At 51.3% G+C, this 25,297-nt stretch overlaps 1 protein-coding gene across 3 annotated transcripts in view; it reads left to right on the plus strand.

Annotated features, from left to right (window-relative positions):
* The window catches only part of PRKDC (protein kinase, DNA-activated, catalytic subunit), a 2,754,228-nt gene that overhangs the window by 558,116 nt on the left and 2,170,815 nt on the right, over positions 1 to 25,297 (plus strand). The gene's annotated exons all lie outside the window — the stretch shown is intronic.

The raw sequence follows: 25,297 nt of genomic DNA on the forward strand, positions 1-25,297 counted from the left end.
TGGTGTCGATCGACTTGCAGGATGCGTATTTCCACATCCCCATCCTGAAATCGCACAGGAAGTATCTCCGGTTTACGGTAGGGTCGCAACATTTGTGGTTCTTCCGTTTGGTCTTACTACTGCACCTCGAGTCTTCACCAAGGTGATGGCAGTGGTGGCAGCCCATCTCAGAAGGTCAGGGATTCCAGTTTTCCCCTATCTGGACGACTGGCTGATGAAAGCAGAGTAGCCAGAGAAGGTGCTTCATCATCTGCAGGTTACAACTCAGCTGTTGTACAAATTGGATTTCTCGATAAACGTGCCCAAATCTCACCTGGTGCCCTCTCAGCGCAACCTGTTCATAGGGGCGGTACTGGACACTACTGTGTGTCGAGCATTCCCACCTCCACAAAGGATTCTCAATATACAGGAAATGATTCCCTTGTTTTACAATGGAGCAGTCGTTCCAGTCCTGAAGGTCCTACACCTGCTCGGTCTGTTTGCTTCCTGCTTTCTGTTGGTCAACCATGCACGCGGGCACATGAGGGCGCTCCAGTGGTGCCTCCGCAGGCAGTGGTATCAGCACAAAGGAGATCTCAGGGAGTCTGTGAGCTGCAGCGGATCTGTCTTGGTGGAGCGTGGAGGACAATCTGTCTCAAGGAAAGCCCTTCCATCTACCTCCATCGGTGGCCACGGTAATAACGGATGCATCCACTTTAGGGTGGGGTGCTCATCTGGGGGATCTGGAGATCAAGGGTCTTTGGTCTCCAGAGGAAAGGTTGCTTCACATCAACCTTCTGGAATTGCGGGCAATACGTTTGGCGCTCAAGGCCTTTCTCCCTTCCCTTCGCGGTCAGTCGGTTCAAGTCCTGATGGACAACACTATCGCGATGTGGTATGTCAACAAGCAGGGAGGAGTTGGGTCTCATTGTCTCTGCAGAGAGGCTCTGCGGCTCTGGTCCTGGGCTCAGGATCATCAGATTTGTCTGATGGTAAATCATCTGGCCGGGGTTCTGAACGTACGTGCAGACAGTCTGTCGGCAGTTCTCTGCCGATCACTAGTGGAGGCTTCATCCGGAGGTGGTTTGTCACGTCTTTCGGATGTGGGGAACTCCTCGGGTGGACCTGTTTGCCATTCACGAGAACACTCACTGCCCGTCATTCTGCAGTCTCCAGTATCCGATGCAGGGAGCTTTGAGGGACACGTTTAAGTTGAGATGGAACTCACATCTCCTTTACGCGTTTCCTCCCATACCCTTGATTCCTCGGGTTCTGAGGAAGATTCGCCAAGACCGGGCCCAAGTCATATTGATCGCCCCGGATTGGCCAAGAAGGGTATGGTATACAGATCTTCTCCACCTCTCCTCGTGCCCTCCGCTCCGTCTCCTTCTGAGGGCAGAACTCCTCTCGCAGTCGGAGGGGCAGGTTCTACACCCCCACCTCCAGAGCTTACACCTTCATGCCTGGAGATTGAACGGGGCAACCTGAATTCTTTTTCTCTCCCACCAGATGTTGTAGATGTAATTTTGTCTGCCAGACGTCATTCCACCAAATCTATCTATTCCTATAGGTGGTCTAAATTTGTGCTCTGGTGTGGGGAGAAGTCAATTGATCCTTTGAGGGCTCGTTTATCTGACATTCTTCAGTTTGCCCTTTATCTTGCTCAGCAAGGTTTTGCTGTAGCCACTGTAAAGGGATATCTTTCAGCATTGTCGGCATTCCTTTGTTTGCCGGATCAACCCTCATTGTTTAAATCTCCTATTGTTTTACGGTTTCTGAAAGGCCTTACAAACAAGTTTCCTCCTACTCCTTTTATTGTGCCTCAATGGGACTTAAATCTTGTCTTGACTTATCTGATGGGTTCTCCCTTCGAGCCCTTACACAAGTGTCCCTTAAGACTGTTGTCCTTCAAGACAGTTTTTCTCATTGCGATCACCTTGGCAAGGAGGGTAAGTGAGCTTCAAGCTCTGAGTTAAAAACCCCCGTTCTTGACCATTCATGCTGAAAAAATGGTACTCAGGACCAGGGCTGCTTTTCTGCCTAAAGTGGTAACTCCCTTTCATCTGGGGCAGTCCATTACCCTCCCTACCTTTCTCCTCCCCCTCACCCTTCCAAGGAGGAGGAGAGACTTCACCGCTTGGACCTTAAGAGGGCGGTGAGCTTCTACCTTGACAGGTCAAAAGACTTTCGAGTTGACGACCAGCTCTTTGTGGGCTTTATTGGCTGCAGAAAAGGCAGAGCGGTGCACAAGCGCACCCTTTCCAGATGGATTGTCTTGTGCATCAAGATATGCTACTCTTTGGCTGGTAAGGAACCTCCAGAGGGTTTAAGGGCTCATTCTAGTAGAGCCAAGTCTTCCACTTCTGCTTTGTCTAGAGGTGTTCCTGTGGAGGACATTTGTAGGACGGCAACTTGGGCCTCCCTCCTCACTTTCGCAAAGCATTACTGCTTGGATTCCGAGGTGAGGAGGGACGGACATTTTGCTTGTTCCGTCCTTCAGGACTTTCTGGTATAGAAGGGTGGACACCCTCCTCCGGGAGTGGGACTGCTGTGGGAATCTTTTCACAAGGTGAGGAATACACTGGCAGATGTATCCATCAGAAGAACAAGTTACTTACCTTCGGTAACGCTTTTTCTGGTGGATACAGTATCTGCCTGTGGATTCCTCACTGACCCACCCACCTCCCCGTTGTCCACTCTTGTATACCTACAATTTTAATGATGGTGTTTCAAAATGTATTTGTTACTGTCAAAGGCATTGTGTTTTCTTTTGCCTTCCTTTTTATTCTCCACACTGTGTGTGTTGATTTGTATATTATGTACTGTGTATACTGTGTATATATTGCTGTCAGTCTGTCCGTGTGCCTCGAAGGCACAGAAAAAAGGGCGGAACTGACGTCATCATGCCGATGAGGTCTTCTTATGGAGCCGGTGACGTCAGCGGAGTCGCGAGCGGAGCAGTGTCGCTGTGACGTCGCCTTCGACCTCATCGGTATGGACTGCTACAAAAGTTTCCGAATGTTGCTGGCGCAGGGGATATTCACAAGGTGAGGAATCCACAGGCAGATACTGTATCCACCAGAAAAAGCATTACCGAAGGTAAGAATCTTGTTCTTATGGCATAGCAAGTTTAGTGAGGGCTATAAAGGAACCCAAAATACCAAAAACAGTGAAATATAAGACCTTTCAGATCATTTGGGGTGATAGACGGCAATTTTTACCAAAAATATGCAATACCGGTTATCCACTCCTACATTCCCCTGGAATGTTAAATGCATTTATCCCCTCACCCACCGCCATTAAGAGCTGGAAAAATGAGCGCTAGGTGGCTCCTGACCGGCATGGACGCCTTTCACTGAGGCTTCCGGCACCGGTCCCCGCGAATCCTGCCGACTCCTCTCCTGGACTGCCCTGGCCGGCTCACTCGGAGTGCGGGGATCCGCGAAGCTGCCCTGCCGCCCCACACCGAATCCTGGGACGCTGCGAGCTCTGGGAGCCTCCCTAGCCGTCGTGGAACCAGACCGACGGCGGGAAGTGGCGGCTGTGGAGCCGCGGCTCGGGCGAGCTGAGCAATTTAGCCCGCGGCGCCCACGAGGGGTGCAGGCCCGAGACTGTTGGAGTGGAAGACGCGGTGGCCGCGGGGCTGACGCGGGTGCTGCTGGCACTAGCCGGGTGCTGCCCTGCTCCGCTGACGCTGTCCGGAGCCCCGGGAATGCTGGATCGGACCCCCCCACGTGGCGCAGAGCGACAAATCAGGCGGTGAGTGTGGCTGGCCGCGACCGCTTCTCCGGGGCAACTGTGGGGTTGGCTGTGCAGGGGAGTCCCCCCCCCCCCCCCCCCCATCGGGCCGTGTGTCGGCGGCCGGGGGGCCCGGGCCCCCCCGCCCCCCCCCCCTTCTCCCTCCCTTCTCCTCCTGGCTGCAGCGCGGAACCGGCTCCATCGGCCCCAGACTGACTGCGGACTCCGGGTGCGGGGGGGCCCTCACTGATTCGGGCCGCATACCGGCGGCCGGGGGGGCGTGTGTGCTGTCCCCCCCCCCCCCTGTCCCCCCCCCCCCCCTCTTTCACTTGGACTCCCGGCTGCGGACCCCGACGAGTGGCACCGTGCCCCCCCTGGGGACTGCGGGGAGACCAACCTGGCGAGCTGTCCCCTTGGAGACGTAGGCCGCGCCGGAGGTTGCGGCCCTGCGACTGCCGGCTGGGGGGCCCCCCGAGTGGTGGACCGGGGGCCTGGAACTGGGAACTACATTGCTGGACCCCGCTTCGTTGAGAGGAGCCTGCGGACGCCCTTGCGACCAGGGGTGGGACGGGCGGTCCCACTGAGATGCCCGGCGGGGCTTGACCGTTGAGGCTGGTGCTACCCAGCCGTTCCCGGCCGGGGTCCTCCCGGACGGGCCTCCTGTTGGTCCCGCGACAGCCCGACTGCCCGTTGCAGTCCCGCAGGTGTATCGCCAGCCCGTTGCCCTCCTCCGCTGACGGCCGCCCCAGCAATGGGTAAGGACAGGGCCGCCAGGCCGGCATCCGGGGCCACCCAAACCAGGATGGACAAATTCACGACCTCCGACAGGGGGCCCGGCCCCACGGGCGAACAGGCCCCGGCCCCCGCTGCAGACCTGGCTGCCATCCTGCAGGCCATCAACTCGTCCCGCGCCTCGCTCGAGGGCATGGTGGGAGAGGTCAAAGTGGACGTCGCTCTTCTCCGGCAAGATCTGAGGAATGCCACCGCCCGCATCTCGGAAGCCGAGTCCCGGATATCCACGGCTGAGGATGACATCCGCCATCTGCAAGATCAGGTTCGGGAGCTGACCACCCACTCTAAGGAGTTGCACCGCCGGGTCGAGGATGCAGAAAACCGCGCTCGACGCAGCAACCTGCGCTTAGTGGGATTCCTGGAGGGAGTTGAATCGGGCCGGGCGGACGACTTCATGGAGCGCTGGTTCCGATCCTGGATGCCGGCGGACAGCCTGTCGGCTTCGTTCGTGGTGGAGAGAGCCCACCGCTCCCTGGCCCCCAGGCCCCCAGGGGCTCCACCCTGGCCGTTCATCCTCAAGCTCTTGAACTTCCGTGACCGAGATGCCATTCTCCGCGAAGCCCGGCGCACGGATGCCCTCCACTATCAGAACCACAGAATCATGGTCTTCCCGGACTACACCCGCGAAGTCCAAGAGTTGCGTCGCTCCTACACTGAAGTGAAACAAAAGCTGCGCTCCCTGGGACTCCAATACCAGCTCCAATTCCCGGCCCGCCTCCGGGTCGTCTTCCAGCTTAAGACTCTCTTCTTCGATACACCGCGGGCGGCCTGGACCTGGTTGACGGAGGAGCACCCCCTGCAGTGCTCTGGGCGCGGATCGCCTCCGGGTGCACGGGGGAGACGGGGGAGACCCCGGACATCGAAGACCCGTCGGCGGCATCGCACATTACCCCGGGAGCGCACAACGGGGGAGGCGATCACCACGCGCTCTGGGGGCCGGCCACGCCAGAGATCGAGAACCTCCTCGGCCTCATCGGCCGCACACGCCAGTCCCGTGGCGGATGAGCAGCGGGCCGCGTCACCTCGGCTCACAGGCCCTGCAACCCACCCGGTCGAGTTGGTGGACACTTCGGACCTCTCTCGCAGCCCGACCATTTGACTTTCTTTGCCTACCTTTGGGGTGGGGGGGGTGGGAGGTGCCTGGGCGGGCGTGGAATGCTCCGTTGTCAGTGTTGCTCTGGGCCAGGGCAGGTAAATCGGGCTTGACTTTTGATGTTTCAGGGGTCCACTAGCGCTCAAGCCCAAGCGTTTTAGTTTGGTGGTTCTTCCATTTGGTTCGGGCGACAGATGCTTCCGTTTTTGAAGTATAGGGCGGGGGGTGGGGGGTTGGGGCTGGTTTGGGGTTGTTTCTTCCTCGTTGGGGGGATTTTGTTGGTGGGGGGTGACTCCCTCTTATCTGTTGTGCTAAGGTATCATGTACTGTTTGTCCTGCTCTCTCACCCGATGCTCCGCTGTCCTTCCTCTCTAGGAGCCTGCTCAGACGCGCCTCCACTGGCCCCCTCTTCTGTCCTTGACTATGGATGACCCACCTGTCCCGAGGGCCGCCATGCGCATACTTTCCTGGAACGTCAATGGCCTTCTGGACCGTTTCAAGCGCATGGCGGTCCTCAAATATGCACAACGGGCAGGGATCGATGTGCTCCTCCTCCAGGAGACTCACTTGTTGGGTAACAACTGCCCCTTCCTTGGCCGTTACGGTTATGACAGGGTATGGCACTCAGGTTTTGCTCGGGGATCCCGGGGGGTGGCCATATTGCTTCGCAAGTCCTTTCCCTTTGTCCTGACCCGGGTGCTTTTGGACCCCCAGGGTATGGTAGTGGTGGTGTGTGGCACTCTGGAGGGCCGACCCCTTACCCTGATGTCCCTCTACGCGGCGCCGTCCCTCCTGCCGTCGGCCCTCTCCCACGTAGCGGGTATCCTCCCGACACTTCCCGCGGGTGCCCTCATACTCGGCGGGGACTTTAACGCTGTCTACTCGCCCCACCTGGACTCGTCGGGTCCGGTCTCCGTGACCCGCGTCGCCCGTGCAAAACAGCTCTCATCTTGGGCGGAACCACAGGGCCTCTGCGATGTCTGGAGGATCTGGCACCCGCAGACGCGCCAATACACCCACACGTCGGCGGCCCATCACTCCCATGCCCGGATCGACCTCATCTTCGTGCCCTCCACCGACTGCGTGGGGGTGCGGGACGTACGCATTCTCCCGAGGGGCCTTTCGGACCACTCGCCGGTGCTCCTCGCTCTCGGCCCCCCCCCCCCCCCTCTCTGCCCGTCCGATATGGCGTCTGAACGCCTGGTTCCTCCACGACAAGGCTTTTCGGAAGGCGGTCGGGGGCGAGATAGCCGACTACTACTCTCATAATGAGGGCTCTGTCATCTCCCCCGCCGTCCTATGGGAGGCCGGCAAGGCGACTGTTCGGGGCGCCGCTAAAGGGCACCTGCAGCGCCAACGGCGGGCTCAATCCCAGAAGCTCGCGGAATGTGAGGCCCAAGCCTTAGAACTGGAGCGTAGTCTGGGAGACTTAGATGATGCCACACGGTCTCGTCGCTTGGCCTTCCTGCGGGAAGAGATTCGCCTGCACTCCCTGGAGGCGGCGAAGATCCTATGGCGTTCCTCGGTGGCCCGGGTGTACGGTTGGGGAGACAAAAACGGCACTCTTCTCCACCGCCTGGCGACCTATCCCCGGGCGGGCAGGATCATTCCAGCCATCGCGGACCCTGCGGGTGGCGTCCACACGGTCTCAGTGGCGATAGCCCAGGCATTCGCTGACTATTATTCCCAGCTGTACCGTCTCCGTCCGTCCACGCTCTCCCTGGAGGAGTTGCTGGGGACGAACGGGGCGACGCTTGCGCGGCTGCAGCCTGAGGTTTCTGAGACCCTTGATTCGCCGATCGAGCTGCAGGAGATTGAAGAGGCGATCGGCCGCCTGGCACCTGGGAAGACCCCGGGACCCGACGGGTTCCCCCAGGAGTACTACGCTCACTATCGTGAGACTCTGGCCCCGAGGCTTCGGGACCTCTTTGCGGCCGTGGTGGAGACGGGTTCGTTCCGGCCCGAAACGGACACAGCAACCATAGTTGCCCTCCCCAAGACACAGCCTCCTTCGCGGTCCTGCTCCCACTACCGGCCGATATCCCTTATTAATACCGAACTCAAAATCTATGCCACGGTCCTGGCACAGCGGTTACGCCCATCGCTCACCTCCCTGGTCCACCCGGATCAATGTGGCTTTATGCCGGAGCGGGGGACCAGACACTGTCTACGGCGCCTCCACCTCGCGATGGCGCACCGCGGCCGCCTTTCCCCCTATCTGGCCCTCCTCTTGGTCGATTTTGAAAAGGCCTTCGATTCCGTGGGATGAGCGTACTTGGGTGATGTCCTGGAGCGTATGGGCTTCGGTTCCCGGTTCCGAGCCATGGTAATGGTCCTCTACGCGCACCCGCGGGCCCATGTGTTGGTCAATGGGGCACTATCTCGCCCGTTTCCCATAGGTCGGGGGACGCGCCAAGGTTGTCCGCTCTCGCCCCTCCTTTTCGCTTTGGCGATGGAACCCCTGGCGGTGCTGATTCGCGCGGATCCCGTTCTTCGCGGATGGGAATGGCCAGATGTGGCCCCCGACAAGATCGCCCTATACGCGGACGACGTCCTCCTCTATCTCTCGGACCCAGCGACCTCGGGACCCCGGGTCCGCCGGATCCTCCATCGGTTTGGCCAAGCGTCGGGTCTTCATCTGAACCCCAAAAAATCCGTTCTAGTCCCGCTACACCTGTCGCGGGAATGTTTCGACTGGCAGTCGGACATTCCCCTCCGGAGACTCTCCTTTAAGTACCTGGGGATCTGGGTCATCCTCCTTCCGGAACTCTGCTGGGCCCTCAATGTGGCTCCAGTAGTCAACAAAACCAGGTCAGACATGCTCCGGTGGCAGTCCCTCCCATTGAATCCGCTAGGGAGAGTCGCTCTATATAAGATGATGATCCTCCCCAAGTTTCTTTACATACTACAAAATACTCCGTGCCCTTTTCTGCGCCCGTGGTTCCGAGACCTGGATAAAATGGTGACCAAATTCCTTTGGGGCGGCGGTAGGCCTCGGCTGGCCTTGGATCGATGCAGGGTCCCCTCCTATGACGGCGGCCTGAGCATGACCAACCTATATCTTTATTATCTGGCCACCCAGTTACTGGTGATCCATGACTGGTTCTCGGGAGGCTGGGGCGACCCGGCTTATCGACTCGAGGTGCAATGCCTTGGGTTCTCCTCCATCCAAAACATGCTCTATGGCACAACGGTCCCCCTATCACTCCCCGACGTCGTGCGGGCTCCCTTCCTCGCGTGGCGCGCGGCCCTGCGGCACACTAGATGGTCGGGGACGTCCACGCAACTCACTCCGCTTTGGCACGGGACTTGGCTGCGGGAGGTGGTGGGACTAGCGGGCTTTCGGCAGTGGGATCTTCTTGGTATCTCCTGTCTGGGCGATTTATGGCGTGGGAGCCGCATGTGTTCCTTCCAGGAGCTTCAGACCCGCTTCTCGCTGCAGCCCTCCCAATTCTACCGCTACCTTCAATTGCGCCACGCGGTCCGGGCTCACGTCCCTCTAGACTCCAGACTGCCTTCCCATAGCCCACCTGAGGCTCAGGTGATGCTGGGGTATCTGGGGAAGGGGGGTATATCCCGCATTTACAAATCCCTGATTAACAATACCCCGGTGGACTGGAGCGGGCTCAAACAGCGATGGGAGGCCTGGGTGGGACCCCTAGATGAGGCGGACTGGAGGGACGCCCTTATGGGCCCTCGGTCGCTTACCACCTCCGCTCGGCTGCGGCTCATCCAAATCTACTTCCTCCACACCGCCTATCTGACTCCGGACCGCCTGTATCGGGCGGGCCTCCGTGTGGACGCCTCCTGCACCCGTTGTGGGGTGGCTCCGGCAGACTTTTTCCACATGGTGTGGTCTTGTTCCCGTCTAGAAGATTACTGGGCAGCGATCGAAACCGAGCTAGCGGAGGTCCTGGGTTGGGAGGTTCCCCATGAGCCTAGAATGGCCCTGCTGGGCATCATGGACAAGATGGACGGGTCCCGTAACGAGAAGTACTTCCTCACCACTGCCCTTATGGTGGCTAAGAGAGATATAGCGGCAGTGTGGTCACAACCGGACCCGCCCAAAGTGGCTACCTGGAGTAGAGGGGTGGATTGGTGTGCGGCCCAGGAGCGGTCGTTGTGTGCTGCACGGGGCTGCCCCAAAAAATTCCGCAAGATATGGGGGAAATGGCTGGGGGGCATGGTTTGAGGGGTGGGGGCGCAGAGGGTGGGGGCGGAGGATGGGGGAGGGTGGGAGGGTCTTTGCACTGGTTTATTGATGCTTATCTGATTGCAGTTACTGATGCCTTGTTCAATGCACTGCTGTATATCATTCTTGATACTGTTCTCTATGCCGCAAAACACAATAAAAACTTGTTTATCAAAAAAAAAAGAGCTGGAAAAATATTAATGTTAACAAAGTTTGGGATTTTTTAGATATGAATAAAATTAAATCAGAGTTAAAGATATGATTGAGTAATCCCCAGTATGGTGCTTTTTTTGGTGTTTTTTCTGTAGGTAAATGGTTCCTGTTCTTAATAGCGTTTGTTTATCGGAAATATAGCAAGTGATTGGGTTAGTCAATAAATTGATCTGAAAGAAACACGTTAGTTAGATTCCTTACCTTAGAATACCCCCAAGTGTCAGGCTGGATCCGGAAAGATTTTTCATCAGTAATACCCTTGCGTGTCGCTAGGCGTCGTCTGCGGCTCCGCGTCCATCGTCGTGATCGCCGGGATGACGTCGTCGGAGTACTTAGATGCCGCCCTCGCGCGCTTACGTCAGTTCTTCTTCTTTTTTCCGCGCCAGTAAGCATAGATCCGGGAAGAGCATCCCCTTTAGTCACTTTTTGACTAAACTTTTGGGACTTTTTTGGTTCATCTTTCGAGTCGACCTCGACTCCTGATGCTGGTAGGGATGCGTGGTTTCAAGCTGTGCGACGCCTGTAACCGACTTATGTCGGTTACGGATCACCACCGTCGGTGTCTCTACTGCCTTGGGGCCGACCACGATGCCCAGTCGTGCCCCGACTGCCGGGCCGTGACCTCGAAGGCTAGGCGGGAGCGGTCCCGCAAGCTCCTCGAGCTCCGGCAGTCGGCTCCGCGCCGCTCGAGGTCCGGGTCGAGGAGGAGGTCGAGGGACCGGTCGCGGAGCCGAAGTCATCACCGCTCGTCGGGTTCGAAGTCCTCGCATTCAGGTAAGTCGAGGCACAGTAAGAAGAAGTCGAAGAGGCAACATCGCTCTTCTGACCCCTCGCGGGAGTCGCGCCTGGCCCCATACCCTCCGGTCCCTGGGCCTAACGCGACTCCGGACGAGGTTCGAGACTTTCTCGTGGCCATGAGGAGTCTCGTTCAGCCTGTCGGCGCGCCTTCAGGCCCCGCGGGTCCACTTGGGAGGCCTAGCGAGCCAGCGGGTTCCGCCCCGGCGCCATCGTCGACTTCAGTCCCGACGCCGCAGGCCCCCGTGGGATCCAGGCCTGGATCACGGTAGACGCCGGTTGACCTTACGACCCCCTATGGTGCCGACCCCCTATGGTGCCGACCCCGGCGGCGTCTTTGGACGACGTCGTCCCCAGTTTTGGTCCGGGTCCGGCGTCGGAGCTGCGCCGCCCGGCGCCATCTCCGATGGATGAGCAATTCATCTACCGCCCGGCTCCATCCTTTCAACCTGTCTACCAGGAGTCGGATGACGGGGACGACTGGGAGGGGTCTGAGGACCCTCCAGCACAGCAGTGCCAGTTTAATCAGGACTGGGCAGAAGAGCTGGGGGATGCCAGTGGTCTCGATACTTCACCTGACACTGGCTTCATCTCTCCTCCCTCCGTGGCTACGGAGGAGGGTGCAACCTATTCTGTGGTGCTGCGCAGGGCTGCCGAAGCCCTTCATTTGGAGCTCCCTGCAGTGGCCGTGAGGACTAACCTCCTCACTGAAGTGCTTCAACTGCCCGTAAGCTCACCGGAGCCTCTACTGCAGTTCAGTGAAGCACTCACTGACGTTCTGATGGGCACCTGGTCCAAGCCCTCCACAGTCACTCCTGTGGACCGGAACGTGGCCCGGCGCCACCGCCCTGCTCCGGGCGACCCCAGCTTTCTGTCGGTGCACCCCACCCCTGAGAGCCGGGTTATCTAGGCCTCTACGTCCCAGACCGCCTTCCCGTCCGCTCCTCTGGATCGGGAATCCAAAAGGTTGGAACAGTTTGGGAAGAAGCGGTTTTCCTCCCTCATTTTGGGGTTGTGGTCCATTAATACTGTGTGCCTTTTGGACCGTTACACCCACTCCTTGTGGGATATGGTGGCGGACGTGCTGCCCCAGTGTCCGGAGGAGGCCCGGACACGGCTCGCCCAGGCTCTTACTGAGGGGCGGGATGTAGCACGGTACTCTATTCGATGTGGGCTTGACACCACGGACTCGCTAGGTAGGGCGATTGCGACGACGGTGGCGATTTGTCGCCACGCCTGGCTGAGATCCACGAATTTCTCCGGGGATGTCCAGAGCACCCTTTGGCCACAAAGCGGATAGTGCGCTGGAGCGCTTTAAGGACTCCAGGGCTACGGCCAAGTCCTTGGGCCTCTCGGCACCGCGCCCGCACACTTCTGCTTTTCGCCCCTTTCGTGGCCAAGGAAAGGGCGCCCCCGCACGTCCGTCTAGCCACAGGCCGCAGACCCAGCCTCAACGCGGTCGCAGACGTGGATTTTGCCGAGGCGGAGCAGGGGGACAGAGAGCCGGTCAGCCCACATCTGCCCCCGCAGCATCTGCCTCAAAGCCTTCCTAGTCCGACCTTTCAGGCCCATTCCACGCCAGTGGGAGGTAGTTCGCCATCACCTGCTCCACTGGCGTACCATCACGTCGGACAGGTGGGTGCTGCAAATCGTCCGAAGGGGCTGCTCCTCCCCGTCAAGGCGACCCCTCCAGCCATGCCACTGCAGTACCACCGCATGTCGGGGGATCACTTGCAACTTCTGCAGGAGGAAGTTACGGCCCTCTTGGCCAAGGGGGCCACTGAGCGCGTTCCTGGCCCAGAAGTAGGTCGGAGTTGTTACTCCCACTACTTTTTGGTTCCCAAGAAGGGCAAAGGGGCCCTACGCCCTATCTTGGACCTCAGGTGCGTCAACGCCTTCCTCCGGGAGGAGAAGTTCAAGATGCTCACCTTAGCTCAGGTTCTGGCTGCCCTAGACCCTGGAGGCTGGATGGTAGCGTTGGACTTGCAGGACGCATATTTCCACATCTCCGTCCTGCCGGCCCACCGGCGTCACCTGCGGTTCACGGTGAGCCACAAGCACTTTCAGTTTACCGTGCTCCTCTTCGGCCTCACCAGTGCCCCTCGGGTGTTCACGAAAGTGATGCCGGTGGTCGCAGCTCATCTGCGCAGATTAGGGGTTCCAGTCTTCTCCTATCTCGACGACTGGTTGTTGAAGGCGGGCTCGCCCCAGGCAGTCGTCTCCCACCTCCAGACTACGGCCGACCTCCTGCATTTGCTGGGGTTCTCCATCAACGTGCCGAAGTCGCATCTGAGTCCCTCCCAGAAGCTTCTTTTCATTGGAGCGGTTCTGGACTCGGCGCTGTTTCGGGTCTATCCTCCAGAACAGCGGGTTCGGGATATTCAGGCTCTGATTCCGATCTTTCAGCCTTTATCCCGAGTTTCCGTCAGGTTGGTGCTGCGGCTGCTGGGTCTAATGGCCTCCTGCATCCTGCTCGTACATCACGCCAGGTGGCAGATGCGGCTCTGCAGTGGGACCTGAAGTTCCAGTTGGCTCAACATCGGGGTAACCTGCCCGACCACGTCCTGATCTCGAAGGGCACTGCAAGACAGTTGCCGTGGTGGCTCACGGACCGCAATTGGGTCAGTGGCAGATCCCTCTCCCTACCCCAACCGGAGCATGTAGTGGTGACGGATGCGTCCCTCCTGGGATGAGGGGGCCACATGGGAGAGGCGGAGATCAGAGGCCTCTGGTCGAGTCCCGGCTCCATATCAACCTATTGGAGCTGCGGGCGATCCGGCTTGCACTGAAGGCATTCCTTCCCTCTTTTCTGGGAAGTGTAGTGCAGGTGTTCACGGACAACACCACCGCCATGTGGTATTGCAACAAACAGGGCGGGGTGGGGTCGTGGACCCTTTGTCAGGAGGCTCTGCGCCTCTGGACATGGCTGGAACATCAGGGCATCACCCAGTGGGGAGAGCCTTGGTTAGATCTATTCACCACCGAAGAGAACGCGCAATGTCCTCAGTTCTGCGTGTTGGAATTTCCAAGGCGGCACTTGCGAGTGGAGTTGCGGTCTGTTGTACACCTTTCCGCGTATACCACGTCTGCCCAGAGTGCTGAAGAAGATCAGGCGCGACCGGGCCCAAGTCATCCTTGTGGCTCCGGATGGGCACGAAGATATTGGTATCCCGAGCTACTCAGTCTGTGAATTGATCCCCTGGTTCGACTGCCTCTTTAGGAGGACCTTCTGTCGCAGCAGCAGGGGACGGTCCTCCACCCGAACCTGTCCAGCCTCCACCTCCAAGCGTGGAGATTGAGCGGCGACAGTTGATGCCATTTGACTAGCCTCCTGAAGTCTGTGATGTCATTCTGGCAGCCAGGCGTCCCTCCACTAAAACGGTATACGCCTGCAGGTGGTACAAATTTGTGGCATGGTGCACAGCAAAGGCTGTGGATCCCCTTTCCGCCCCTCTTTCTGAAGTTCTCCTCTTTCTTCTTTCCCTGGCCCAGCAGGGCTCTGCTCTGGGCACCCTCAAGGGATATCTTTCAGCTATTTCTGCCTTCTTACGGCTTCCTGATCAGCCTTCTCTTTTCAAGTCCCCTGTTGTTGCTAGATTCTTTAAAGGGATTACTCACATGTTTCCTCCTGTCCCTTTCATAATGCCTCAGTGGGACTTGAACCTGGTGTTAACCTATCTGATGTGCGCTCCTTTTGAGCCACTTCATAATTTTCCTCTTCGTCTTCTGACTCTCAAGACTGCTTTCCTGGTTGCCATCACCTCTGCCAGAAGAGTGAGTGAGCTCTAGGCTCTTTCTTCTAATCCTCCTTTCCTCTCTGTCCATCCGGACAAGGTTGTTCTCAGGACTCGTCCTTCCTTTCTCCTTAAGGTGGTTACTGCCTTTCACATCAGCCAGTCTGTTACATTGCCCACCTTCTTTCCGCATCCCTCGAAAGAGGAAGAGAGGCTCCACCGTCTGGACCCAAAACGTGCGCTCTCCTTCTATCTGGACCGCACGAAACAATTCCGGGTGGACGACCAACTCTTCGTTGGCTACGTGGGCGCTAAGAAGGGGTGGGCAGTGCACAAGCGGACCATCTCTCGGTGGGCCGTTTTGTGCATTAAGACCTGTTATTCCTTAGCTAAGAAAGAACCTCCTGTGGGGATGAGGGCCCATTCCACTCGGGCCACAGCGGCTACTACTGCCCTGGGACGGGGAGTCCCTCTGCAGGACATTTGTCAGGCAGCAACGTGGGCCTCGCTGCACACGTTTGCTAAGCATTACTGCCTGGACAGCCAAGTCCGGAGAGACGGCTTCTTTGGCCGTTTCGTTCTCCAGGACTTTGTGGTGTGATCTTGGTTTGCCGACTCACCACCGGGGTTGGTATTGCTGGGGTATCTATTCTAAGGTAAGGAATCTAACTAACGTGTTTCTTTCAGATGAACAAGTTACTCACCTTCGGTAACGATATATCTGTAAGAAACATTAGTTAGATTCCTTACCGCCCCACCCATCCTCCCCGTTCTGCGAACTGATATCTAGGGTTAAGGTTATCCCTTTCAGGGCCCTAGATTCATGGCACAAGTGTCGGTTTCTTGCATGGCTCTGCGTTCCTGGTGCGGAAAGCTATGTTCAAGAACTGAAGTCAGTGCGCGAGGGCGGCGTCTAAGTACTCCGACGTCATCCCGGCGATCACGACGCAGACAACGGACGCGGAGCCGCAGACGACGCCTAGCGACGCGCAAGGGTATTGCTGACGAAAAATCTTTCTGGATACAGCCTGACGCCTGGGGATATTCTTAGGTAAGGAATCTAACTAACCAATGTTTCTTACAGATATATAGTTACCAAAGGTAAGTAACTTGTTCTTTAAGGCCAATAGAGTGAATAATTCATTAACATATTGGTATAGAAAACTTCGCCAGTATAATCATCAGTCTATTGAGGATATGTGTAAGAAATGGCTGTGACGTTCAGGGATCGAGGTTGACGGATACTTGGTTGAGATACTAAGACAATGAGTTTTCACTGATGCAGGGGACGAATTTCCATAGAATGGTGTTTTTGTATTGGTGGAATGTTTTATTACACTCCAGAGAAGCTTAACTAAATGTTAAGAACTACCAACAAAAAATACCCTAGATAAAATGGACTAGGAGATTGGGAGCATATATTTTGGTTGTGCAAGTCAGTCTCTGAATATTAGGTGCAGGTTTTTGGGAAGATGCCTATAAGAGTAGGATATGTGGTTAAGCCCTCATCTTCCATAACTTTGCTAGGTCTCGCCATTCAGTCACAGTTTGGGAAAAGGAGCGTACAGTTTATTTATAGTTTCGTAATGGTGGCTCGTAGCACTGGAAATCACCAGGTTTTCCTACTGTGGGGGAATGTCAAATGAGGAAAGTTAGCATGAAAGAGTATTGGTATCATCCCAGCGCGACAGGGGAATCTGCAGAGTTTTCGCAGTGGAAGAAATCCCATAGGAAGGAAGGGCCAACTTAGCACTTTAGCAGCATTAGGCACAGGCACTTTTTGATCTCTCCTGCTATTTAGGGAAGTTATTACTTTTTACTGCACTGTAACTTTAGCAGCATTAATTGAACTAGCCCATGGTTTAGTATGCATGTGTCAGTTTATAATTGTACATGAAATAAGAATTATAAATGAATATCTGTAATGAAAGTATTGTAAGAGTACAGGACATTGCTTAGAATAGATATTGTATTTTCAATGACACCTGCACTTTAGGGAAGACAAACATCTTACTTTTTCAGAGCATATAGGGCTTAATATAGCTCTGAATACCTGCACTTTAAGGAAAAGGAGGTGGTGTTTATGAATAATTGGTTTACTTGTTGTCCTTCTGCACTGTATAATCTTTGAATCAAAATTTTGTATGACATGAAAAATGTTAATGCTGAATCCCAAGCACACCAAAAAAGTAACAAAACAAAAAAAACTCCGTGAAAAAACGTAACCTTCCCTTCTCTCTTTAGGGGAAACGAGCGTGAGATAAAAAACTTTTTTAAATGTAGGGTAACATCTAGCAGAAGCCTAAAACCTGCTTCACTAACTGACAGCATATGGCGGAGTCGACCACGGTATTACTAGTGGACTCGTCAGAATAGTATGTTAATCTCACTGGGGCCAACCTGCAGTGGATTTGATGCTTCGTTGTAAACCAAAATTATGATTCTGCCGATAGGACTCACATTGGATGCCATCTCACCATTCAATTTCATACCATAATTGTGAGCAGCCCTAGCACCAGTGTTGAAAATTACATTCTCTTGAACTTTATCTTTCATAGATTAACATTCTTTCATAGATTGACATACTTTAATCATTTTCCCATAATCTGGGAGGGATCCTCCAGTATGTTATAAACCATAGAGGTAAGAGTTTGGTGCAGTACTTAATTATGTTGATCTGAACTCTGGGTGTTGTGTTGGAAACTCTCAGAACTTCCCTAAACAGAGAAGCTAAAATGCCTCTTACATTTGACCACACACCTTGAGAGCTCTTTGATGCTCAAAAGACGTTTTTTTTCTTCTGGGAATAACATTAGAAAAGAGCTCTGTCAGTCAACTCCTGCTAAACAGATGAGCTGTTTGTTTGTGTTGTTGTTCCTTGTATCCTTTTTGTAAGCTACATTTAGACTTTGCTACAGGTCTGAAACTGCAGCCAAAGTGTTGGTCCAGGGTAAATTGTAATCTAATTTAGGAGAAAACGTCTTTCTGTAGACAATATTCTGCTTGCGAGTCAAAAATGTGCTACCATGATAATTCCCAAAAATGAAAATGCATTTTTTGTTAAAGTTAACAAGGTGAAATGCTGCAGACGGATTTGGGCTTCATCGGTAGATTTTATGTCCTTATCTTCTTATGAGAGTAAGGACTCTAAAGACTCTATATATTATATGTCAAGCTGCCTTTGTTCAAGACAATTTTAGCAACAACCACTTCTCCCCCTTTAAAGAGGGTCTTGTCAGTAATTAGAGCATTATCGCCAAACCTGTCCACAAGCCTTTTGTCTTTGACCTTCTTGTCAATATTATAGATGTATCCTCTTCCTCAACCCCATCTTTATCAACTACTTCAACAATTTCATCGGAAGCAATGACCTCCATATCCTAGCCAATGAGGGAAGTTATTGGTCTATCAACTACATTGTACTGAATAAAATCTAAAATTCCTCATGGACATCTACCTCTTCGATAACAAAACAAGGGTCAGTGAAAAAGGCTGCGCCTGCTAGTTAAGTTTCAATTATGAATACTTCATCTACATACTCCGTAACAGCTGTAGAGTCCAGAGAGAACTCTGTGCTCTGGCATAAACACATTTCCATTAATTCACTTTCTCTCAGCAAGAAACCACGGGATCTGACAATGCAAATATTGGATGATGCCCAGGAAGAGATCCATGAGACATGTTCTGGCATTTCTGATGCCCAAAACTGATGCTATTACTATGATTACCTTGGTGCTATGAGCATCAAAACTGTGGTTTATCCAAAGACACTCCATAGTGGAAAAAACTTTTTTACATAACTGCTGGCAACCCTGCCTGATGCACTGAGGTGACCACTGCTGGTAAACGTGTTATGTTCCATATAGGTACCCCATTATAGGCTCAGGTAGTCACCTAACCTTTCACCTATGTTCTCCCCTACCGTTACACTGCATAACGGTTCTTAGTACTGACCTTTTACCTAGTTTGGGTAGTGCAAAGATGACATGGGGTTTTCTCCGAAAAGCTTAAGCCTCATTCATTATGCATGAGGATTCTTGAAAACAAAGCAGGACAGCAGGCCTACCATCTCCTTCATAATAACTATGTACAAGGGTCATTCTTTCCGTCATCTTAGTCCGACATGATATAGCAAGATATATCCCGAGGGGGTACCCCTTTGGGTATATATACATCATCTCTTGGTGAGATAGTCAGAGGAGAAAAGGACTTCCATGCTGACACACTGATGCGAGACTCTGAGGCTCCTGCACGCAGACACTCCAGCTTGCAGGGGTCTGACATCCCTTGCAGGGTGTCCATCTCGAGACTAAGATGGGGTCCCACAGTCTCTCACTTCAGGTAATGGGGTTTACTTTTCCTAAAGGGATTCTTGACTTTACACCCACCTACATGCTAAGTACACTTAGGTACATCTAGTTAGGGTCACATCGTAGGAGTACGCATTTTACTGTCATGTATTTTATATGCTTGCCTGTATTCATTGTTTTAGCACAGTAGTAGAAATCTCCCATCCTTTTACTCTATTAGCGCTTATAATCATTTACATCTGTTACTGTCTAGTGGTTGTTTCAGCACACCTATTTTACACTAGTATGACCCTGGTTCAATATATACTTATTGAAAAATGTCCCCACCGTTTATTCTGTGTATCTCTCTGAGACAAAGTGAGCACGAGTGACTGTGCGACAAATAGTAGTGTTTCCACGATCCCTGATAGGACAGAGTTTTCATGTTCGATAGTTACCTAGAACTATTCTCTCCTTGGTAAGAGGGGTTTCTAGTGGCACTGTGAGCTAGCTGATATACAAGCTAACATACTCGGTAGGGTTGTCTAGAATCAGTCCTGACACCAATCCTACAGTATATGTTGTCTTAACGCGCAGATCCTATATAGGTTTATAGGAACTACACAACAGTGTATAGAGCAGTCCCGAATTCTTCTGGAGGCCCAGCTGTCAGCTCCGTGCCAATCGAGGTCCCGGTCGAGAGGGAGGTTGCGGGACCGGTCACAGAGTCACCACCATCATTCCTCATCAAAGTCGTTAGTCGAAGCACAAGAAGAAGGCGAAGAAGCACCGTCGCTCTTCGCCTTCTCCCCGTCCGACGCAACGAGGGTCGCGGAAGGTTGTTGTCCTTCGGCTCCACCTGTGGAGCCTTCTGGGACGACTCCGAGTCTCCCTTCCTTCCCGGGAGCCGGAGAGTCCCCTGCCCAGCTTTGTGCCTTTTACGAGGCTCTCCAATCCATTTTTAGATAGCCCGACTCGCCGGCGCCCCTTGAGGTGTTGAACGATAGGCTCGTAGGGTGGAATTTAACACAGTTTGCAAATTGAGCCTCTCAAGAGCTGTACTACTTTCTTTAGTGTATTCATTAAACGCTCAACAAGATCATTGGCCTTCCACCTCAAAGGTGTACTCTTCTGATGCTTTATGTTCAGATGCTCCAGAAAATCCTTGAATTCTTTACTGTTGAATGGCGTGCCATTATCAGACTTCGAAATGAATAGAATGCCCTATTTTGAAACAATGCCGTCCAGTCTCTCAATGACTCGCTCATGAGTTGTGGATGAGAGATCCTCTATTTATGGAAATCAAGAGTACTCATCCACAATTACCATCAAATGATGTCCATTGTTGAATGAAACAAAGAAATCGATGGCTATTCTCTCCCATACATGCTTAGGGAGTTCTAAGATGGTAAGAGTATGTTGAGTAATGTTTGTAGAGAGGCAGTTACAATGATGTCTGGCCTTGAGTTCTTTTTCAACCCTCTCACTAAATATAGACACCAGACTCCATCTCCGAGAGCTTTCATGGTGGCAGCACTACCACAATGTCCTTTGTGAGCCACTTCAATTGTGTTCTGTCTTAAATCTCCAGAATTAGCATTCTCGACCCTCGCAGTATAACTCCTTCCTTAGTTATAGACAGTTCATCGTTAACGTTTTTGTACTTTTGGTATGCACCATCACTGGTGAGAGTTCAAGCATGTCTGTTCCATGACTGATGTGTAATTATATCTTTCAATGTCACCATTTCACTATCATGGCTCATGGCAGTGATGATTTGGGCCCACGATATGGCAGCCAGCGTATTTGACTTTGCAATTAAATTAATGAAGGCTTCCTCTACCTTGGATGGAGTATCTTTACCTTGTTCAGGCACTCTGGAACAGTAGCTAACAGAGTTTTGATCCTTCCTTGGACAATGTACAATGGTGTAATCATACTCTTGTAATCTGTGTCCCAACCGGGTTCAATGCGAGGAGGCATCATGGCTTTTAGATTGCCAAAGATAATCAATAAAGCTTGATGATCAGTTACCAGCGTAAAAGACTTTCCATACAGGAATACATGGTAATGTTCACAAGCCCTATACGACGGCCAAACTAACTTTCTTGGGTTGATAATAAGCACGTTGTTTGGGACAAACGTCTACTGGCCTATGCCACAATATGCATTTGAGCATGGGGGTTTGTGCTGTGCTGTGCCAGGATAGTGTCAAACCCAACGGGGCTACTTTAGAGTGTTCAAAGCATATATTCATTACATGAAACACATATCAATGAGTGAGAAAAAAGAAGATAACACACACCAAAAAGGGAATTTCAATTTGTTTTTTTAAAGGAATAAGAAATATTCTAGGCTGTCGTGATACGTTAATTCAAATGAGAAAACGGAATATGAGTGACTTGTGATGAAAGAGTGACGTAATGATAAATAATAAAGACAGTCTACTTCATATACGACAAAAATGAAAGTGTAATCAAAAAAGGGGAAGGGTACAATTTTTTTGTTTTGTCCTTATGGTTTTTCACATATGCTTCGCGATCCTTTGTAAATTAATCTGTGATCAGAAGCGTTGTGTAGACATATAGGGTGCGTCGACAGTTTGACCCCGTGTACTGCGCAAATTCTAATAAGCGTCATGGCGGGTCTTCCTCAGGACAGTGGAGATAGGTATACAGCCCAGACGCAGATTTTTCACGAATATTTGCGAGCGCGAAGGGCGTCTCAGTCAAGTAAAAGTCCTTGTGAATCAGATGGTAGCCTCTAATGTGGCAAGAGTCATTAAGGTAGTGGATTATTCCTTCAAAACTTTAGAAATAGTCGTTTTAGACCAGTCGGATGATTTACGCGATCTGGTGTTGCACGTCTCTCCAGCTCAGGATCGGTTGCAACTCACTCATATTCCGTTTTCTCATTTGAATTCATGTATCACGACAGCCTAGAACATTTCTTATTCCTTTAAAAAAACAAATTGAAATTCCGTTTTTGGTGTGTGTTATCTTCTTTTTTCTCACTCATTGAGAGGTGTTACATGTAATGAATATATGCTTTGAACACTCTAAAGTAATTAACAATTCCCGACAGAACCATTGTATTTATAAAATACGTATACCCAGGTTCTGAGGGACACCGGGTCACCCCATTTTTTTTCCTTATTTAAATCAAGGCGAGAGAAAACCTTGGCACCATTTAGTTGCGTTATGTCAGCAATATTTGAACTGGTGGATGTCGTTCTTGTTCAATTGCCTTGTTTGCTTGGCGCATATCAACCCTTATGTGTACAGTCCTTCAGTGTCCTTTTTGGACGCTACCACTATAGGAGAAACCCATTGCATCGGACCAGTTGAATGCTCAATAATAACATGTTTGAGTAATGATTCAAGTTCTTTTTCAGCAGCTGCTTGTAAATAAAAAGCAACTTGTTTATGTCTCTGAGCAACAGGATGGACATAGTCATTAATGTATGTCATAGTCTTTAGCTTTCCCAAACCATTAAACAATGAAGGAAATTGTCTTACTATTTGTAGTGAATATTCAGATAGTAATTTACATAAATCCGTCCCATATCAGCAGTGGTATTGAAACTGAGCAGACTGCTGTACCTTGGAGCATATGGATGGGTGTTTGCACTTGAGTTTTCTTGTGTTTCAATGTCGCTACAAATTAACCTTAACTTTTATGGGCATCAATGCAGCCCAAGTGTAAACTTTTGTTTTCAATGGCTTAAGTCGAGGTAATGAAGACAATTCATGATATTTCTCTTCAGGCATTATATTTATCAATATGCCATTGTCGAGGATGAAAGGTATCGAGCAGTCGTTTATTTTTAATGTTATTTTCAAACCATGTTTGTATGAGTTTGGTGCTTTGGCATGTCGACTTTTGTTTGACTGACATTTTTCCTCACATGCGGCCAGTCCGACGTGCACTTTTTTCCTGAGGTAAACATTGACATGGCGCAACAGTTGTCCCCACTTTCACTGGACAATGAGGCAGATGAACAGTTTGAAGATGATTTAGTTGACAATCGACTTCGTTCATTGTCAATTTGCCTCAATTAATTTCGCCGCTTGGTCTTGTGGGGTTATATCGAACATTGCCTCTGGAATGTCTGGCAGCCATATTGTCTTCGCGCCGTGACCCACTTGCTTTTTTCTTCATTTTAAAAACTGTCACAAAATGGTTCTCCTTCCCACAGACTTTCCATATCTGTCTGCCCAAGAGCGGGACATTTACCTTCACGTGGAAACTAAAACATAACTTCTTTTTACTTGTAGACAGCACTTTGTATCCTTCAGTTTTTTGCTATGGCTTACTTTTTATGCCCATGACGATTCACTTTGGGCACCTCTGTCAGTGGCTTGTCAGCTCTGGCAGCCATCAACGCTCACTCCAGACTAAGAGTTTTTCTCCGCATTCGGCGGCTGAATGAATCTGACAAGCATCCACCAATAAAAGTCGCATAGCTCCCTCATCATTAAATTCATCGAACTTACAGTGTTTAATGAGCTTATCAAGTCTCCCCACACATTCATCAATGGTTTTACCAACTCTTTGGCGTTCTTGACGGAAAATATATCTTTCGTAATCAACAATAGTAATTTCTTTATCAGTTTTCAGCATTTTCTTTCACTTCCAAAACCAGCAATATTTTTGAGATACTTGATAATCTTTTTATTGTCAGTCTCTTCGAGTGCATCAATGAAATCATCAAATGTCTCTATCCACACAGACCATCTATTGCCAATGTTTTGCTTTTTAGTAGTATCGAAAGGTGGTGGTGGTTTCAGGAACGCAGCAGCATTATAGACCAGTGTGGAACTTAATTACACCATGGGTGGTTCTTGTGATTTGGTGTTTGCAATTTGTCTGTGAGACCATGTGTTGGGCTGGCTTCCGACTCATGTTTAATGGGACCTGGAAATGTGACTTTCTTCTCAGCCATTTAAAAAATGTCACTATTCAAAAAAGCTGTTCTCGGTTCTTTGTTCTTTGAAGACCTGTGAAATAGTTCTGAGCCCCGCTCAGCAACTTTGTGAGTGAGGCGCTTAGGGTATGGATGGCTCCGTAAGTACAGCCCGAACAATTCTCCCTGAGACACCTTCATCGAATGTGGTAGTATGAGGACTCTCTTCAGGGCGTAGAAGAAGTCACTTTTTCCCTTTTTATCTAAATGTCAATTTGCTTTTTTGTAACACCTGGTTGATCTCTACCTTGGAGCGCTTCTGTTCACAGCGTTATTATGTAGGTTATGATTATCAGCAGCTGTACTTTGTAAACCAGGTTGTATTCCCTTTCAGTGCTAACAGTCCGTAAAATGTACAACTTTATCTTGCGTGGCAGTGCAGTACCCTTGTGTATGGCTTGACCATCAGATTCTTGACCATCAACATGCAAATTCTTTGCAACGCTTCCGTTGTTTTCATATGATTTACAGCGGTTGGAGTTGCGCTTTGACTCCACATGCATGAAGCGTTGACTCTTATCTTTGATATCAACACATGTAGCATGCACAAGCAGTTTGCTTGGACCACAGCAAACTCTCTGGAAGAGCATGATAGTTTTTTGGGTTACTTCTCCCCTATCTTGTCGCCATTTGTAGCACAAGTGAATACAGTCACTATTACAGCACTAATAATATTAGCAGTTCAGGATGATAATGCGTGAACATAAGTCGCTTTAATTAAAGAAATGACTGGAAGCCCCTGTTGTATCACAACTTATCCCATTTGCTACTTCTGTTTTATCAGTTTCTACTCTTGCTTCGGGGCTGTCTATTTCAAGGCCTCAGCCGATACCTAAACAGGAAGTATAGAAGGAGATGCCAAAGACCATGACCAAAGATTAGGCAGCAATCCTCCCACGTTGCAATGACTGAAAGATTGTGCCCCCTGAAGATTGATCCCAGTTGATTCACTTTAAATGAGATTCGGAGGTTCCTCTCTTTATTGAAAAGAACTGCCCTGAAATATAACTTACATCTGCTAGTAAAAGATAAGTACTGCTTCTTTATCACTTCAAGAACAAGACCAGAAAGTGCATCAAATCCATTATCAAACTGGAACATATGTGGGATGAAGTGGTTTGTGTGAAACTTTTCCTCCTCATTGTGAATGCTGGAAGGTATGCAGAGTTGTTACGTTACTCAAAACGTCTCTGGCATGTCTAGGCAGTAATACAAAACAATATTCTACCATTTTATTGTCCTTTCAAAGAGGATCTCAAAACCTGGCCACTTTGTGTTCAGTGTCACAAGATAATTAGACACGTTTTACTCCATTACCAATTTCAGCTTCAACTACAGGAAAAAAACTCATTAGTTAGGTAACACAACCTGACAGACAACCCAATAAGTAACAAATTCTTGAAAGCTTGTTTATATAAAATATTTCATGGTAGATGGATCGGTTGTAATATTTTATTTTAACATGCTTATACTGTTTCATTGATTAACTTACTTGTCTTTGTTTTT

Source organism: Triturus cristatus, chromosome 5_1, assembly GCF_964204655.1.
Source record: "Triturus cristatus chromosome 5_1, aTriCri1.1, whole genome shotgun sequence".
Classification (NCBI taxonomy): domain Eukaryota; kingdom Metazoa; phylum Chordata; class Amphibia; order Caudata; family Salamandridae; genus Triturus; species Triturus cristatus.